The sequence below is a fragment of the Callithrix jacchus genome, chromosome 2 (assembly GCF_049354715.1).
Source record: "Callithrix jacchus isolate 240 chromosome 2, calJac240_pri, whole genome shotgun sequence".
In the NCBI taxonomy this organism is placed as follows: Eukaryota; Metazoa; Chordata; class Mammalia; order Primates; family Cebidae; genus Callithrix; species Callithrix jacchus.
In genome coordinates, this window is record NC_133503.1 from 21,498,760 (window position 1) to 21,513,952 (window position 15,193).

At 41.5% G+C, this 15,193-nt stretch overlaps 1 long non-coding RNA gene across 11 annotated transcripts in view; it reads left to right on the plus strand.

The window, feature by feature from the left end:
* The window catches only part of LOC118150066 (uncharacterized), a 153,362-nt gene that overhangs the window by 89,521 nt on the left and 48,648 nt on the right, over nucleotides 1-15,193 (plus strand). The gene's annotated exons all lie outside the window — the stretch shown is intronic.

Here is a 15,193-nt window from a genome sequence, read left to right on the forward strand (position 1 = left end):
AGACCTCCCTGCTCTCGGAGGGGTTATGATTATGTGGGCTAAAAAGCTCAGATGTCAGAAGACTGGAGTTTCTTGTGTACATTTATATGAAAATTGTTCCCCTACACAACTGTGAGGCTGTGGAATGAGGCCGTTTTTCATTCCCCACCCAGGGGCTAATTCAGCTCAGAGACTGTATTTGGGAGCTGAGCCTGCATGTAGTTAATAATCAGAAGTCCTGTGGAAATGAGCAAAGCAGGTGCAGCTTTAAGACCACATTCTCAGAGGTGCAGGAAGCTGAGCTTTTCCTTTCTCTAAGCTCAGTGTTGGTATCTAGACTGATCCCCACTGATGAGGCAGAAACCTAATCTCTGTCAAGATGAGGTTTTCTTCCCTTTCCTTTTCCCCAAGGGTAAGCTTTCATTCTCAACAATCTGGTTCACAGACATTTGGAAGGTCAGTGCTCTGATCCTCCAGACAACATTTCCCGAGCCAGATGTGGACTGGCCATCCTTAGTTGCAACCCATGCTGGCTGCTGCTGAGACATTCCTGATTCCATCTTATCCCTCCAGCCTGGCAATTGACTTGTCTGCTTCTGCACCACCTAAGGGCAGGAGTGCTATCCTGTGACCCAGTTCTCCCTGGGATATGGATCTTCTAGCTGTCTATAAGTATGATCTTCCCTCATCCCCATCCCCCAGCCTTGGGACACTCCGAGGCTCTTCTCCAGGAAGCAGAGGACAGAGGCCTTCTCCAGGACCCTTGGTGCTCCTGCCTCACCACCTCTTCTCACCACCTCCTCTCTACCTCTCTCCTCCTCCAGAAGATCTGACTGACTTCCATAGAACCCCCAACTCTTCCTAAACCTCCTTGCTCGAGTCCTGATTCCTTTCCCATTTTGTTATTGCCCACAGTCCTTTTTGTTTCCCTAAGGGCACACAAGCCTGAAAGGAACTCCTTTATTCTCAACTTTGCATCCTCTTGAGCCATTTTAAAAATATGTGATAGGGACCACTGTGGGAAATGTTTTGCAGAAGAGAGAATCTGGATAAAAAAGAATATACAGACCCCATTGAACCAATTACCCATGCTGTTAGGTATTAGCTGGAAAATCCCACCTTACTTAACCTATCTATTGCCTAGAGACTGTTTAAAGAACTTTTCTACAAGAGCCAATGAGAACAGTGTATATAGTTAATGCTGGCAATTAGTATTTTTTTTTTTTTTACCAAGCAATTCCTTTTAACAGTCCTGTAGATTATATACATGGCCAGTTATAGTCTGTGAATTAGCGCTGTGATTAAAAACACAAGCTTTGGAATCAGACCCAGTTCTGCTCTCACCTGACTCAGTGGCCTTAGGCAAATGAAAGAACTTCTCTGAGCTTCCGGGCCCTCATGTGTGAACTGCCTTAGTGTTGTTAGAAAGTGTAGATGAACTAATGTGTGCAAAACACCTGGCACCTAGTAAATACTGTGTTTCCTTTCCTTGTCTCTTTTACTGTAGCATTCAGCTTGTATTTCCATGCATTGCCACTAGCACATATTTCTTCTTATGAGAGTAAGTCTGTAACATTACTGCTTAGAAAATGAAATGAAATGGACTGAAGTGATCATTTACAGCCAAAATGAAAAGGTGGCAGAGAGGGAAATTCTTCTGATCATCTCACTGGAGGAGCAGAACAATTGAGAGGAGAAACAGTAGACAGATTTTTAAAGTTAATTTTCCCATAACTTACATTCAATATATTTTTTAAATTTAAGACTGTTCCCAGTATAGCATATTAATATATTTAGATAAATAAATAAAATAAAGTTTGGAAGGATAATTGACATTGAAGAGGGGATGCTGTTTTGTAAAATTTTGTGGTTGAACTTCAGACTTTCTCCTGAGCTCCCTAGAGGCAAAAGGAATAAGGAAAACACAATATATAGTTCACATTATTGAAAGGGAGAAGCACATAAAAGAATGTCATGAATGATAGAAGGGAAATGACAACTTCTTCTTGACCTTATTGTGTTGTCAATCTGTGGACTGGAGAGACTAAAAGAAATCAGATAGGGAGCAGCATAAAAGACAAACTCCCTAGGTCATGTAAAAGGAAAAGAAAAGAAAAGGAAGTTGCCAGCTTGGCAGAGCCTCAGAATGTCTCCTAAAAGCTTTGAAGGCCCTATCTGGCATCCTGACCCCCACAGCAGCCCTTGCCAGTGCCTTTGCATTAGAGGTGCAGCCTCTGGGAAAACCCTGCCAATCACTTTGCAGTATCAGCCAGTCCTTGGAAATAAAATGATAGCTCTTGATCCACTTGGGCAAGTGGTAAGTCTCAATTCCTCTACGTAATGTAATAATCACAGTCCCTGCTCTTCTTTACTCCCATAGTGGATCCTCACACACGGAATCCAGAAGCTTAGAGAAGTCCTTTAATTTGCATAAGGCCACTGAGCTGTCAAGTGAGAGCAGAACTGTGTTTGATTCCAAAGCTCATGGGTTTTTTTGGTTTTGTTGGTTTTGTTTTGTTTTGTTTTGTTTTGAGATAGGGTCTCATGCTGTCACCCAGGCTGGAGTGCAGGGGTGCAATCTCGGCTCACTGCAACCTCCACCCCTCAGATTCAAGCAATTCTCCTGCTTCAGCCTCCCATGTAGCTGTGATTACTGGCATGCACCAGCACTGCCTGGCTGATTTTTTTTTTTTTTTTTTTTTTTTGTATTTTTAGTAGAGACAGTGTCTCACAATATTAGCCAGGGTGGTCTTGGACTCCTAGCCTCAAGTGATCTATGCATCTTGGCCTCTCAAAGTGATGGGATTGTGGGTGTGAACCACCAGGCCCACCCCAAGGCTCATATTTTTAATCACAATGCTAATTTACAGGCTATAACTGGCCATGTAAATGATCTAAAAGACTGTTAAAAGAAACTGTTTAGTAAGAAAGTACCTAATCGCCAGCATTAACTGTGCATACTGTTCCCGTAAATACTTCTTAAACGTCTGTGTGTACCACACATTGTACTGTGCATTGAGGATATAATTGTGAACAGTACAAACATAGTTTCTGCCTTTATCACTACCTGAATGCCAGTGAGAAGTACAGGTAAACCAGTAAACAGAAAAATGAGGTAACCAGAGCTAGAGATAAATAGTAGAAGAAAGAAACACAGAGCTTAGGGTAGAGAGTATCTGGATAAGGAAAGGATTCGTGTTTGGGAGATTCAGGGAAACTGACATGTGAGCCAACACCTGAAGGAAAAGAATTTACCAAACATGCAAAGAAAAAGAATAGACCCTTCCAGACTGAAGAAAGAGCATGTGCAAAGGTCCTGAAGTGGGAAAGAGCAGGGATTGCAAAGGGAGCATGCGCAGGTGAGAGAGGGGTACAAGATGTGCTTGGATAAGCAGGGATCTTTTCACGTAAGGCTTCGTTGCTATAAGAAGCAGCAGGTTCTTCATTCTAAGTGTGATGGGAAGCCATTGAAGGAGATGGAGCATTACATAATCTTATTTGTGATTTAAGAAGACTACACCTACTGGTAATGGATAACAGAACAAGAAGGGAGGCAAAGAGGCAGTGAGCAAATGCATCATCATCTGTGTTTGCTGAGCTGGAGGTATTTTCTAGTTTCCAGATTCCTCCAGGACATCTCATTTCATCAGATGGTCAGAGGGCTAAAAAAGGGGGAGCCTAGGTTTGATGAGGTTATTTTCTCCTCATCCCTCCAGGAAATTCCATACATATATTACTGGCTGAGCCATTAAAGTTGACTTCACAAATGAGGAATTACATGAGCTTTCTTAAGATGACATACGCTAATATTTCTTTGCTATAATTGTAGGAGAACTATTCCATGAGAAGAGGATACTTGTCTTTTTATTCCACTTTTCAGCTTTAAAAATTGCCTTTTCAGATCTTCATTTTCACTGACCCAGAAACTAAAGAAGTACAGAAAGAGAGTGAGAAACAGTCAACTCTTGTTCTGGGAATGGGAATGCTGAGGCTTGTGCAAACTCTGCTCTTGTTGTGTGATGTTAGGCAAGACGCTTCGCCTCCCCGAGTCTGCCTTTTCATCCTATAAGTGAGGGCATTCAAAAAATAATCTCTAAGGTTATATCTTTATCTCCGAAGATTCTATAACTCATGAGTGTTGGGTTAGAACAATGGGGAAGAGGTCGATCATTAGCTGCTGATTTTTCTGAGTGACAACCTGATAGGAAATCGCTTTGTGATCCTTTTACTATGTTTTTTTGGTGCTTTCTTTTCAGTTTAACATGTTGAAAATCCTGTTTGGAAGCAGGCAGTTTTCATTCCCTTCCTCTCCACCCCCAAATGGACCAAGTTAAGGTTCAGAGGGTGATGGCACAGGCCACAGGCCCTGTGTGGGCTGCTGTATGGCCTGGAGCTCTGAGGCGAAGGATGTCATTGTGCTGGCTCTCCTCCACACCACATTCAAGTACAGATATCTCTGATATACTGATTGCTGGGATCATACGGGAGCTCAATTTTTAGGCTTTCAAAGAACCTCCAAACTGTTCTCCATAGTGGTTGAAATAATTTACATTCCCACCATTCTGTGTGTATTGCTGGTTCTCCATTCTGCTGGATACCTCCTGGATAATGTGATCAATGGCATGGGTTCTCCTGCTGTTCCCACTGCCCACAAATCAAGCTCTTAATAGCCCAATAAAATCATGAGATTCGGGCTAAAAAAGTGATTGCATTGCTCAGATGCTAATGAGACACATATATCTGAGACAACTAATTAAAGACTGTGAAAAGGAGGTCTCGGCACAACATGTGGGGTGGCTAATTTACAAAGGTGAGGAGCATTCCAGGTAACAGAATGTCAGGAACCCTTACTTCCAAGGAGACATTTAAAATAGCCTCTTTTTTCTTACATATTTTCCCATGAATCATTGGGACACCAATGTGGTAGGTAAAAGCAAGATGGCTGAGTGATTCTCCCATCAGGGTCCTTCTGTCTGCCAGGCTGTAGCCAACAAACATACCAACTTGGCAGGTCAAATGTCTCCAATACATTTCTAGAATGTGTTGTGCGGTCGATAATAAATAAATGCTAAGATGTGTGATTACATAATGATAGCCTCATTCATTCACCTGTCTATCAAAGGAGCCATATTTGAGTTTGAACTCCCTTCCCCTGGGCCCATGGAGTGAAGACAGAGTATTAGCTTGTCGTCTTTAAAATTCCAAGCAACCCTGGGCTAAGTGCATTGGGGTGGAATGCAGTCCCCTTTGCTTAGTAATCCATTAGCTAATGGGTGTGAGCCCGTCAATTTTCTATTTATTCCTTAAACCATTAAGGTTTACCTGCTGTGTGTGAGACCACACTTGACAAAAAAAGAGTGATAGTTGAAATAAAATAAATATCAAGCCTTATGAGGTCTGATGAGTATTGCTTACAGCATAGCGGGCTTCATGGAAAGGTAAAGGTGAACCAACTCTTACAAGTTGACACATGGCGTTCTGGGCAAGAGGAGGCAAACAGAATTCTCTGCTGTGCTTCAATCCACAGACGTTCACCAGCAGAGAACTGCCATCCAGATGTCAATATTTGTCAACAATGCCTGCCTGAGTCCCTTAGAAGCTGGTACTGTTGATAAAACTCAAACTTCTAACTGGCCTACACAAGGCTCTGAATAGTCTGGGTCTTGCCATGTGTCTGGCTTTATCTGTTACCTCTCTTTGCTTTGCTCCACCCACGCTGATCTTTTTCGGGTCCTTTGCGTATGATATTCAATCTCCCTCTAGTGCATTTCTTGCCTAACTCATCCTTCAGACCTCAGCTTGAACTCCACTCTCTTCAGGGAGGACATCCCTGATCACCCGAGCAGGGTCAGTCTCTAACTCGATGCTCTCTTGGTTTCCTGTCCTCCAAACTACCCTCAGAACACCTTAATATATTGGATTTTGTTAGTAAATATCTGATCAATGTTTGGATCTCTCATTAGGTGGAAAGTTCCTTGGGGGCAAAAACCACTTCTGGCTTTGCTTGGCATGGCTTTCCCAGTACTTGCCACAATACCTGTTGAGTGAAGAGAGGAATCAATTCAATCTTGAGAGAGCTTCACGTTGAGAGCTAATGTAGAGGGTACAATAAGGGCTCCTGAAGACTAAATCTTGTAGATGAGGTTTATTTTATCATATTTCCATGGTTATTTACAATAATTATTTTTTGCCTGATACGGACAACCTTATCAACAATGGAAACATTTAAGATGGCTACACTGGAAATAACACACATGGTGTGTTAGCACAACTCATGGTAACTCAGCATTTTCTGTCTCCTGGATTACTTGGTTACTTAGTGTTACTTAGTTACTCTGAGTTGCTTAGAAATGGTTCCACTCGCTGATCTTATCCAGGCATAATTAATTAGACACATATAGGTTTTCCAATGAGTTGTAACTCTCCCGGATCAAGATGCCTTTTACATAAATCATATCAGTGTTCTGAGGCACTATTGAAGGTGAAAACCAAACATCTTCATAATATCCCCAGTACAACCTGGGCTTACAAAAATTATAGAATCCTTGAGAGGGAAATCAAAGGGCATCTATTCAGTATTACTATGTGCAAGAAGCAGTTCCAGGTGCTCAGATATGGCAATAAATAAGAATACTTGCAAATAAGCAAATATGCACATGAGATAATTTCAGAGAGAGAAAAGGGCTGTGAAGAAAATAGAAAATGGTGATGTTAGAGAAGGTGACATGAAAGGAGCTGTTTTAATTGGGTGTTCAAAGTCAATTATGTTCAGATGATCCAAATTCTGTCCAAGAGCAGGAATTGGCATGTCAGCTATTGCCACAATAATGCTGCCAGACCAAAGCCATACAGAGCAAGCCACATGGCTTCCATTCACATTGTATCCATTTTCATTCCATTGGTCCAAGCAAGTCACGTGGTTACCCTGATATCAGTGGAGTGAGGAACTACATGCTTTACCCTAACTTGGCTTCCTTGCAGTGGATCAAGGAAACAAAACAATCGTTTTCCACAGGTCTTAGCTCTGCCCTCTGGGGACCCTTTCTTTTTTATTTTACTCTTTGGTGAAATAAAATTTTGATTTAGTACCTCAGGCTTCTCTGTGATCTTTCTAGGATCACTTTATCCATTTGGAAGAATCTACTAGGTTCCACTTCAATCCTTTCAGAGGTCTTAAAAAGGGATGTGATGGCCACACTTTTTATTTGGAATAAGCTCTGAGGCTGCATCTGAAAGGCCGTGTCCTTGTTTTGGTCTTTGCCAACAGGCTGTATTTTCTTTGAGGATATTTCACTGGATAAAAAGTCTGGAGATGAGAAACAGTATCATCATTTTCCAATGTAGTGTGTCCTAGACTTTCTGAGTTCTCTGTGTATTCTCTCAACTGTGTTTGTAAACTGGGCAGCTCTTTCCTGAGCTCATCTCTTTCATGTAGTACCTTATCAAGTGTGACTACCTACAGCCAGTTCAGGCTTCTAATATTCCATTTCCAAGTTCAATAGGTACATGTCTTCCTTTCCAGATGATCATTTAGTAAAAGTACTACTTTTACTAAGTGTTTCACCATTACATAACACAGGTCGCAATTTTTCTACACTACTATTATTTCCTCAACACTCACCACTGAGTTTGAAAACATCTTTTAGGTTTTTCTTAACTGCCATGCCGACTTCTAGATTTCTGTTTTGGTCTCAGTCAGCTATTGTCACATTTATGTCATGCAACGAGTCACTCCGAAGCTTAAGAATTAACAGCAAGTGTTAATTTTCAAGCTTGCAGATTTGCAGGGCAGTAGGTCTGAGGAATGGCTGATGTTGCAGGCATGGCTGGGTGATTGCTCCCAGTTGAGGGGCAGCAGAGCTTAGCTCCAGGATGTGATTGTGCTCTGATCTGTTTTATGTGTGGATATTTCAGAACTCAGGTTGGAGTTTCAACAGCTTCCATGGGGAAGCTCTTCTCATGGCAGATCCCTGGAGTATAAGAATCAAGACAGGCTTCACAGTTCCACGTAAGAGCTTGGTCAGTATCTTACCACCTAGTCCCATAGGCTATAGCAAGTCCATGGCCAATCCCAGCATCCGTAAGATGAGAAGTCCAATATCTTGCCCGTTTCTCTCATGGGACTTTTCCCAATGTGTAATTACATGTGCACTTGCTACTTTGCCTTTGGTTTTGTACTGGATTATTGTCTATGTCCAGTGGCTCTCATACCAGTTCCTAGGTCAGCAACTGGCAGAAAGCAGCCACTTAACTATCTGGGTAAGTGATAAGTTATTTCATGAGATTTCTCATTCTGAATGCAAATGGTGACTCCTAGCAGTCCAACCTGTAAATGAGTTCATCATATCTAAATTACACCTAATCTCATTTCACTGAAACCTGTTACATTTATATATATATATATTTAACTCTGAAGGGGCTTAGTAGGGTCTTACTACTAAGTGATGTTGGTGCACAGGAAATGTCTTTTGCCCTCCTTCCCTGTGTCCCTACATTACTCACCTCTCATCTTTATTCTCTTTCCCAGCAGCGATGCTAAGCCTTTGCCCTGCAGATTTATTGCCTAGAATCCGCTTCCTTTAGCACATGACAATATTCAGACTGATTATTATTATTTTTTGTCTGAAGTTCCCTGTACCTTCCCTGGTAGTACATAATATAGTAATATAATAAAGATAAATGATTTGAAGAAGGACTGTGGTTTTGCTTGTGCTTATGACAAGCATCAGCCACAAACCATCTTTTGGTACCACATGAAAATGGTTGGACAAGTCTTCCCCCATGAAAGAGGAGTCTGATCTCATCCTCAGGGTGGCACTGTGAATGCTAGGCATACTTTACAGTTAGCTGTCAAGAAGCAAGAATTTGCAAGAGTTTTATTTTTTTTAACTCAAGGAGTCCATCAATGTTGAGTACAATATCAGGAAATAAGAGACAATCTAATGTCTTTTGGTTTTAGATCCGCTAAATGTGTCATGATACACACACACATACGACTTGAAATTGGGGAAGGGAATAACAATTTCTGATACTGACAGAGTGGCTGCTCTGTCCTGGGCACTGGATCACTCAATATGTGACTTATTTAACATCATCTTCTTAGACACCTTTTAACATAAATACTCTTATTGTCACTTAAAAAAGATGAATAACTGAGGGTTACAGAATTTGAGTGATTTCTTTCAGACATTTCCATATAGACGAATTATTGGATCAATGCATTTCATAGATATACTAACTACGTGTTTATAGGCATTAAATAAAAGGCCTTCAAATTCCAGCGGGGACCGCTTTGTTCTTATACAGGGTTGGTGAGCAATTCTATTTCAGCAGGACATAATTGCTCCTATGTCACATGGCCACTGTGAGAAGTTAACAAAAATGTTTCCGTGGTTAATAGCATATCAGCTCATCTAAAAGTAGGCCCTCAGCTGGGTATGGTGGCTCATGCCTGTAATCCCAACACTTTGGGAGGATGAGGTGGGAGGATTGCTTGAGCCCAGGAGTTTGAGACTAGCTTGACTTCATCTCCACAAATTTTTTTTTTTTTAATTAGCCAGATGTGGTAGTGCATCCCTGCAGTCCCAGTTACTTGGGGAGCTGAGGTGGGAGGATTGATTGAACCTCAGAGAGGTTGAAGCTGAAGTGAGACATGATTACATCATTGCCACTTCAGCCTGGGAGACAGAGTAAAGACCGTGTCTCAAAAAATAAAGAAACAAGAATAATAATCCATTAGAGTAAGCCCTCAACAAGGGATGCCAATTGCCGTTAGTATTAATTTTCTGCTGCTTTTTACTCTTCTAGGCTCACCTTAAGTTTGATAAAGCAAACTGGCATTGTACTGGACACATAGGTGTGCTATAATATTCTGAACTTGTGGAGAATAAAGTAGGGGGCTCATTGTTGTCATTTGCAGTTGGGCACTTTGAGCAGTAGTGGTTTACAGGGCATGTGGTTGGGGAGTAGGAATGTTTTCCTTTGGATTCTAAAGAAGCATACTGGGAGCTCCAATGTTTCCTCTGATCATGGCTGCTGAAAGCATTGAAGAGAAGTTGATCATGCCCCTAAAATTCCATGTAATAGATTTATGGGTCAGGTAGCTGTGAGGGGAAATAGAAGGAGAGGGGCACTGGAAGAACTAGGATACTGGCTCTGCTCTAAGAGCTACCAGTGAGCCTAATACTCTTCAGCACTGAGGCAGAGACAAAGGTGAAGGAAGTCATGATTGAAAGGAGAGAAGAAAGAAGGAGATGAACTGATACGGAGGAGAATTCCCCAGGGGAAAATAGATAGTCCCAGCCCTCCAGCCTTCTTTCTGTTCTTCCACCATGTGGTGCCCTGTCATCTCTATCTGGAATACTTTGCCTTCTTCCCTCCCAACTCTGCCTTGCTGACTTGCCTCACCTTCCGCTGGTCTTCTCTCAAATATAACCAGATCAATTTATTTGCTATACATGCCGGTGGTTCCCTATGCTTGTCCCTCAAAGTAGAACAGGTCCAGCATTATTATTATTACTTATTTTTAGAAACAGTATCTCACTCTGTTGCCCAGGCTGGAATACAGTGGCATGATCATAGGTCACTGCAGCCTCAAACTCCTGTGCTCAAGTGAAGTGATCCTGCCACCTCTGCCTCCTGAGTATCAACAAGGAATATTTATGGACCCTCCCTCCCACAACCTCCCAAAAGGAATCACAGTTGGCCAGCACCATCTCTCTTTTTATTGTTTTCATGCTCTGCTAAAGATGAAAGCTCTTGCTGGACAAGAGACTAGCTAATGTTGGAGCATAGAGAACAATACCCCTAAGTATGGTGCTTTGGCAGAATTTTTAAAACCTGGAGGGTCTTAGAAGCTGCCTCAGAAGCCAAAACTTTCTAATGTTATCTGTTTGTTCCCCTCCCACCCTGCATCCCCTACAAGGGAGGGATTCTCTCTAGAATTTTCTTATCTAAGTAAGGAAACTTCTTTCTGAAAGAAATGTAGTTAAGACCCACCTCCCTAGGAATCTCATCAAATAACCAGGAAAGATTAACCACTAGAGAAGAGAAGAGGCTAAAAGTCATCACCATGTCCAGGAGAACCTTTCTCCTCTTCTGAGGGCCGCTCAGAGAGATTACCTGCGAGGCCTTATCTGCGCAGTAAGACAACCTTTGTTCACAATGCAGTTTTGCCCCTCACCTTCCTGTAAATTGCAGTTTTGTAAGACAATCGGTTACAAGATAATCTCTGCCCCCCCCAGTCGATTCATTTTCCCTAAAAATTATTTACTATCCTCCTAAGATGACTTATAGTCCTTCATTTCCCTCTCCCCTATGAAGAGGGTATTTAAGCTTCAGCCATCTGGCCGTTCATTGAGTCTCCTATTTGCAGGCCTCCAGTGTCCATGTGCAAGTAATTAAGTTTGAATGCCTTTTTCTCCTATGTGTCTGCCTATTGTCAGTCATGTCAATGAACTGTCAGAGAAGGTGGAAGAGAATCTTTCTCTCTGCCCCTACAATAAAAAATAAGACAATGAGAGAGATGGAAGAAGGGAGAAGGCAGAAAGAAAAATCATGGAAACTCAGAATGGAGCAGGGGTTTTTTTGGTCAGATGGGTTGTGGAAGGTAGTATCTGAGTGGAATGAGAAATGAGGAAAAGATAATAGAGGAAAGGTCACTTTACTAGGCATTGCTGTGAGCTGTTTAGATTATTTTAACAGTTTTGATGGGTCCAAATAAGGACTTTGGTTCCTCTTTAATTAATTTTGGCTGTGGAGCTAGGCTTGACTTTATGCAGAGATAGAGCCATATCCTCACTCAGATAGATTAGGGTTACAAAGCATTTTATCACTATGTAATTATATATTTTTGTGATTGTTTGAGTCATGTCTCTGTCTTCCTTAGGCAGTAAAGAATGAAGGAAATAGGTCTATTTAAGACATAAATCACATTCCCAGCCCTTACCACAGCACTTGACACAAACATCTTCAGTAAGGAGATATTGTGTCAATAAATGCTTCAGAGAAGGCCATGGATAATGCTTGTTTCTCATTCATTTCTCCTTGCTTTCCTGCCAGAATCCCATCCATATCTGCTACTGAATGAATCGCCCTCAATGGGTCTCCTTCCTTCGTGTTGACATTTCATCAGCATCTTTGTGGAGTACTAAATTTTCCTTAAAATTCCCAGTGCAGGATATTTCCTACAGAAGGCCACCAGGTTAATGCTGGGCTCAGAACGTTTGTTCCTAATATAGAATGTGAAAATTCTACCATCAGTGGGAAGAATGTATGCTAAGTAGATAAAAATCAGTCCCACTGTAGCATAACTCTCCAGAGAGAAGAGATAAAACTGCTTGATGCCTAAGTTAAAAAAAAAAAAAAAAAAGTTACAAAGTGTTTCCAACTCCAGAGACTGAATTTCATTCCTAATGTAAATACAGAAGCCTCTGGAGAAGAGGATCATATTTGGAAGAGGGAAGGGAAGCAAAGGGAATCCAAGGAAGGGAATTCTCTGTCGAGCCCCAAAGCAAGGGAACAGTCCAAACACAGAAACCAACCATTTCTTTACCAGCAGTCACAAAACTGAGCTTTATCTTGACTTTTTCCTCTCCCTCAATCCTGACATTTCATCAATCACTAAATCCTGATGGTTTTATTGCCTAAATACTTTTTAATCCTATTTTTCTTTTTTCCCTTCTCCTATTCTAAGCTGTTCATCCCTTGCTAGGTCCACTGCAATGGTCTCCTAATGTCCTCTATTTTCCCTCTGTCTCCCTCCAATGTATTCGTTTTGTAGCAACCAAGATGATGCTTCTAAAATATAAAATGAGATCCCTTGTTTACAACATGGAAGACTCTCCACTCTTCATCATTACAGTAAACATATATTGTGATCTAGATAATAATGATAAAGTATAAATGAAGAAGAAAAGATAGCAGACATAGACAACTCTTTTGAGATTTGCTCTTAAGAGGAACAGGAGGACTGTGGCTAGATTACAAGCAAAGTGAGGTCAAATCTTTTTTTTCCCCCAATGGTATCATATTTGTAAGCTGGTCTGAATGTAACATTGAAGAAAGAGGATGTGATGGTGCCGAAGAGAGAGGTGATAATCTCGGGAGCAAAATCCTTGATGATATGAGTGATTTCGGAGCATGCTAGGGCAGGTATGGCTTTGAGCATGATGTGTTGGAAAGAGTCCACTTCACTGAAAATGTACTTAAAAATGGATTCATTCATAAGGGTCTTTCTGCAAGGCAAAAAGAGATTTTTTTGTTTTTTTGTTGTGGTTTGTTTTTTTTTTTAAGAGCTGACCTATACTTGTACATTGAATATGGCTGCTGAAGAAAGGGGATTTTTTTTTTTCACAAGCACATGATTCCAGTTTTCCATATTCCTATTTCTATTTATGGTAGTAAATTTTTTTCTCGTAGAGTCAGCTGCCAAGGCATTGATCAGGGCCTTCCATTACCCACTTTCTCTTACATGTTTGGAGAACTCCTATTCAGCTTATGGAAAACCACTGGGGCATCCTCCTCTTCTCAGCCTTCCTTGATCTTCATGGATAGGACACGTCATTAAGATGCTCGAATCAGGTGGTGTGAACATAACCATTCGTAACTTAACCTTTTGGTCAGAAGTCTCAAACTGATACTCTAGGGGATTCTGGACTTTGTTTGCCCAAGAGTGTTTTTAAAACACTGTTTTTTGATACATTGCCAATGTTTTAAAAATAAAAATTGCATACCAAATTTTTAAAAAATCCAGTAACATATCTGGCATTCTTGAGAAATGTAGAATGGGCACCACCAGGTCCACATTCTCACATGGGAACAATCACCTGGAGCAAGTGGATTCTCACTTGGGACAGAGCATGCACTTGCCAGTGGCCCCAGCCCTCCCACTCCGGGTCTGGTTGTTTTTATCCCTAGTTGACTCCCTCATTTTTTAACCAGCACAGCCCCTATGAACAAATATGGGGCTGTGAGTTTACGAGCCTTGCCATAGGTCCTACAGGCAGGAACTGTGGACCATTCGCTTAGTGTGCCCTGACAGCTAGTACAATAGCAAGCACATGGTAGGTGTTTAGGGCATGTTCTGAATTGAATTCCCAAGCCTCACATGTGCACATTTGCATGCTCCACTCACACAGTCTTTCTGTTTTTGAATGTATCTTATGTGCCCCAAAGCTCAGTGTTCTTATACCTCCCTCCTTTCCTCTGCCTCAGGGGCCAAGCCCACCTGGTTAGCTCCTGCTCAGCTTTTATACCTCAGCTCACATGTCACTTTCTCTGGGAGCCTTCCCCAGCACTTCAGGTTAAATCAGATCCTGCTGCAATGTACTTTCAGAGCATTCTAGACATTCTCTTCATTACCATTATTAGTTTGTTACAGGTACTGAATGGTTGCTTAACATTCATTTGCCCCACTCAAGTATAAGCTCAGTGGATATAAGGTCCCATGGCCCACAAATGTATCCACCATGTCTTGCCTAGTGCCAGAGGCATAGGAAGCATGCAAAGTTTACAGGCATAAAATGAATAAATGGACGATTGAGTGAATGAACACTTCCAAGACGTAGCCCTTAAAGACTGTAGAAGCCAGCATGTCAGAGGTGCGGACGGCAGCTGTGCTCTGTGGAGCCCTGTGGTACACCTATCTCGGCCTGGCCAACCATTCTAGCATAATTTGAATATAAGTGTGTCTTTTCTGAGATGGTGAACATCCCGAGGAGGGGGGCCTCTTGTTCCATCTTTATCTTCTGCATCTAATACAGGAAACTAGATCAAACACAGAATTCGAAAGAAACATCTATTGACTGGCCAAACTTTTCAGCAAGGGTTCTGTCTTTTTAAAAAGGATGGCAGCTTCTCTACTTATTAACTTACCATGTCACACTCTTTCATTACTAAAATCGGGTTATATTCCAAAGCCGCAACAGTGCCCAACACACATGACTGCGTTGCTGCCATCCTATCAGCTCTGGCCATCAAGTTTCTGTTGGTCTAACAGCCTATTTGCTGAGTTTTTGAGGCATTTTACAAGTATCGTTAACCTCATCATGTTCAATAATTGTAAAAGTGGAAAAATCATTGAGTGTGCACCTAGAAAGACTTATGATTATGATAGACGTTAAAGAGAAATGATTTTACAGGAGTATGTACCTATCAGGTGTTTTTGGAATGTTTCACTCCAGATAGATGTGCTGCTGTCCAACAGGAAAAGTAT